The sequence below is a fragment of the Lactuca serriola genome, chromosome 9, assembly GCF_051521515.1.
Source record: "Lactuca serriola cultivar US96UC23 chromosome 9, Lser_US96UC23_V15, whole genome shotgun sequence".
Taxonomy (NCBI): Eukaryota; Viridiplantae; Streptophyta; class Magnoliopsida; order Asterales; family Asteraceae; genus Lactuca; species Lactuca serriola.
This window is the reverse complement of record NC_136416.1, coordinates 21,668,229-21,673,581: the sequence shown is the minus strand read 5'-3', so window position 1 is coordinate 21,673,581 and position 5,353 is coordinate 21,668,229.

Here is a 5,353-nt window from a genome sequence, read left to right as displayed (position 1 = left end):
CCGATTTCTTCCTTTTGAGCGATGTCGAGTAGGCCCAATGAGTTGTGGAGTGGACTCAGCGAGTTGAGGGTAGACTCAGTAATGGAGGGACTCGGCGAGTTGTTCATACAACTCGACGAGTCCAAGGCAATCTTCTTATGCTCAAGAACAACTCGTCGAGTTGTTCATATGACTCGGCGAGCCGGATGAAGATTGTCTGAATTCTTGGATCGAATGAGTACTCGTCGAGTCGATGCCATACTCGACGAGTAGCAGCGAGTAGGGTCGAGGAGTGAGGATAGGGACTCGGCGAGTTGGCGGTCCAACTCGGCGAGTCAGGTTAACCGTGGGTTGACTTTGACCAAGAGTTGACTTTGACCAAGGGTAAAAGAGTCATTTTACCCAGTGCAGTGTTTAGCATTTGATTGAGTGTGTTTATGGACTTGTAGCCGGGGAGATACCGGAGCAGCAGCAGTTAGCCCTCAGAGCTATTCACTCAGCAGCCAATTCACGAGGTGAGTTCCTTTTCAGTAGGAGCGGGTCTAAGGCCACAATGCCGGCCCATTTAGCTAGCAGTAGTATCCAGATTTTTTATCCGACGCAGTAGTTAGCATGTTTGAAGCCTTCGTGGCTCAGACAGGATTATGTGTGTTCATGCTAAGTGATACGTTATGTTATGATCAGTTAGCTTCGGACTTCGGTCCGATGTCAGCTTCGGACTCAGGTTCGATGTAGGGGACAAGGTCCCGTTCAGCTTCGGACTCCGGTTCGATGTCAGCTTCGGACTCAGGTTCGATGTAGGGGACAAGGTCCCAGTCAGCTTCGGACTCGGTCTGATGTGAGCTTCGGATTGCGGTCCGATGTAGGGGACAAGGTCCCGGTCAGTCAGCTTCGGACTTCGGTCCGATGGAGGGGGCAAGGCCCCAGTATGTGCTTGATATATATTATTGTATGGTATGTGGTAATTTGGGGGAGCTCACTAAGCTTCGTGCTTACAGTTTCAGTTTTGGTTTCAGGTACTTCCGCTAGCAGAGGGAAGAGCTCGGGTTGATGGCATTGCACACACCACAACTTCAGCTTTCATCCTGGGAGTTGATTTAGTTCCTGATTTTTATATGTCATGGATATGATACAGTTTTCCGCACCGTGGTTTATTATTATTTTGAGATGCATTATGTATGGTTTCATGATATGACACTCAGATTATGGTTTTCGGTTATGTTGAAAAACGAAATTTTTGGGTCGTATTTTTGGGTCGTTTCAATCACCAATTATAGTTATGGACTTAGACACAACAATTTTGTGACTTCGTGCATTTAGAGGGTTGTAATAACACTTTTCATCTTGATATTGTTGTCAAATACGACATGCATCATATTAACACTTTTATGCTACAATTCTTTATTTTGAAGTTGATTTTTTTATAAGTTATTTGACTGTTGCTCACCATATTTTCTTGTATCTTTTTTGTTGATCATTTTTAAAATTTAAAATTACCGATTTACCCAAGGTTGATCTTTTAACATGTGAATTGAAACATTATGCTTAGGTATGCTTAGGTTGACAGATATCATTATTTACTTTTACCTTCAACAATATAATGAAGAGCCAAAATCAACTCCAACATCTGTTATAGGGGCCAATAGAAGATGGAAAATAAAATGCTAGATTTTTATAGTAGTTAAAAGATGGGAAATCTTATGTAGAAAGGTCAAAAATTTTAATTATTTTTTGTCTTTTTGGAGAGGGGGATTCATGAGATTGTGTAAACACTTTCAGTTACATGTATTTCATGGTATCTTATTAATTTGAAGTATTTAAACGCTTTTAGGTTGGAGTTTTTAATTTTGAATGTTTGACTTTTGGTATACCAAGGAACAAGTTATGGTTTTGGGAAAACATTAAAACTTTGCAAAAAAAATTATAGATTAAATGTTTAAAACCAAGTCAAAACTTGAATTATGTGGATTTTTAATCCCAGGACTAAAATTGTTACCAAATTTTATTAAAATAATGAACCGAACCGGTTTTTAAATAAAAAAAACCCCGATTTTTAATAAAATTTGAATACCAAAAAAAAAAAAAAAACGAACCGATTCAGAGAAAACCGCTTTTTCAAAAAATTGATCCTTGAAAAACCTGAACCAATTTAAAACCGGTAAAGATATTATTTTAATATTGAAATTTATTTTATATATATATATATATATATATATATATATGATTACACTTTAACTTTGATATTTATTTAACCTTATTAACCAACTTATAATTATTATTAGAATGAAATTGAAAAGTCATGGGAGTTTCAAATGAATGTGGTGAAAGGAAAAATGTATGAGATAAGTTTTTTTAAATATAACAATAATGTTGTTGTTAAATTTGATATAATAATTCGTATACTAAATTAATATAATATATTGATTATTTTGAATTATATGATAATATATACATCTATTATAACTGTATAATGTCAACCGTTTGAATGACTTCTACCACTTAGTTACTCAATAATAAGATTAAATATAATATATGGCTTAATGTTATTTATAGTTTTTGTTATTGTTAATTAATTTTTTAAAATTATTTTTTTAACGTTTTAATTTCTATCATTTAAATTATTTAAAACATAAGACATTGTTTTTTGATTTTAAAGGTGATAATATAATCATTTATATAGAGTTATTTTTAACTATTGTTATTGTAAGTTATTTTAAGCTACTTATTTGAAAACTTTTAACGATTATACAAATATCTTTAGGAAATATTTTAGTTAAATTGATATTATAATTTAGTTTTTGCATTTACACTACAATTTATCACTTTTAACTATTCACATAATATTCATTGGGTTTTTAAGTGGAACTGATATTTATATTTAACTTGACATTGTAATATTATATTTAAATTAACAGTTTAAGTATTTTGTCCAAACTGTTCCAAAGTTAAATATGTAGCTTTAAATTGATAATGGTTTACATACAATAACATATTAAATCTAATAAATTGAGTATAATATGTTAAAAGTTAAATATATAACCTTATAAGTAGAAGTAAAGATATTACTTTAATATTGAAATTTAGTTTATTTATGATTACACTTTAGGTTTGATATTTATTTAACCTTATTAACCAAATTATAATCATTATTAAAAAGACACTACAATTTATCACTTTTAACTAATTACAAAATATTATTTGGGTTGTTTAAGTTAAACTAAAATTTATATTTAAGTTGGTCCTGTAATGTTATATTTAACTTTATAATTTAAATATTTTATAAAAATTGTTCAAAAGTTGTAGCTTTAAAATGATAATGGTTTATATCCAACAATATATTAAAACTAATAAATTAAGTATAATATGTAAAAAGTTAAAAAAAAACATAAATTTATAAGTAGAAGTAAAGATATTATTTTAATATTGAACTTTAGTTTATATATGATTACACTTTAGATTTGATATTTATTTAATCTTATTAACCAACTTATAATCATTATTAGAAAAAAATGAAAAGTCATGAGAGCTTCATATGAATATGGTGAAAGGAAAAATTAATTGGAGTTTCATAAAGGTAACAATATAATCATTTATATAGAGTTATTTTTAACTATTGTGATTGTAAGTTATTTTAAGTTACTTATTTGAAAACTTTTAACGAATATACAAATATCTTTAAGAAATATTTTAGTTAAATTGATATTATAATTTAGTTTTTTTCATTTAGCACTACAATTTATCACTTTTAACTATTCACAAAATATTCATTGGGGTTTTTAAGTGGAACTAAAATTTATATTTAACTTGACACTGTAATATTATATTTATTAACAGTTTAAGTATTTTGTCCAAACTATTCCAAAGTTGTAGTTTTAAACTGATAATGGTTTACATATAACAACATATTAAATCTAATAAATTAAATATAATATGTTAAAAGTTAAAGACATAACTTTATAAGTAGAAGTAAAGATATTATTTTAATATTGAAATTTAGTTTATTTATGATTACACTTTAGGTTTGATATTTATTTAACATTATTAACCAAATTATAATCATTATTAGAAAGACACTACAATTTATCAATTTTAACTATTTACAAAATAATATTTTGGGTTGTTTAAGTTAAACTAAAATTTATATTTACGTTGGTCCTGTAATGTTATATTTAAGTTTATAATTTAAATATTTTATAAAAATTGTTCAAAAGTTGTAGCTTTAAAATGATAATGGTTTACATCCAACAATAAAGATATTATTTTAATATTGAAATTTAGTTTATATATGATTACACTTTAAGTTTGATATTTATTTAATCTTATTAACCAACTTATAATCATTATTAGAAAGAAATTGAAAAGTCATGAGAGTTTCAAATGAATGTGGTGAAAGGAAAAATATATGAGAGTTTCAAATGAATGTGGTGAAAGAAAAAATGCTTCTTTTTTATAAGTAGAAGAAAATAAATTCTTTTCATATTAAAATTGAGTTTATATATGATTACACTTTAGGATTTATATTTATTATCTTTAGAACATGTTAAATCTAATAAATTAAGTATAATATGTTAAAAGTTAAAGACATAATTTTATAAGTAGAAGTAAAAATAATATTTTAATATTGAAATTTAGTTTATTTTTTATTACACTTTAGGTTTGATACTTATTTATCCTTATTAATCAATTTATAATCATTATTAGAAAGACACTACAATTTATCACTTTTAACTATTTATCAAATATTCTTTGGGTTGTTTAAGTCGAACTAAATTTTATATTTAAGTTGATCCTGTAAGGTTATATTTAAATTAACAATTTAAATTTTTTTATACAAATTGATCAAAAGTTGTAACTTTAAAATTATAATGGTTTACATACAACATATTAGACCTAATAAATTAAGTATAATACGTTAAAAGTTAAAAAATAAACTTTTTAAGTAGATGAAGATATATTTTTTTAATATTGAAATTTAGTTTATATATGATTATACAACCAACTTATAATAATTATTAGAAAAAAATTGAAAAGTTATGAGAGTTTCAAACGAATGTGGTGAAAGGAAAAAATGTATGAGAGTTTCAAATGAATGTGGTGAAAGAAAAAATGCAAGCTTTATAAGTATATAATGATAATGATATAATGAAATGATAACGATAATGATGATAATGATAATGATAATGATGATAATTCATATTATTCAAATACGACACTTGTCATTATTTCACATGGGTAGGAATATAAGTAGGAGGAAATGGTAGGATGATATTTAATTTCTTATATTCCAAGGACTTCACTCCTCTACTCACGTCCAGATATGCTGACTTCGACGTTAGACTTTAATTGCATATCTTTTATGAAAGATGACGGTTAC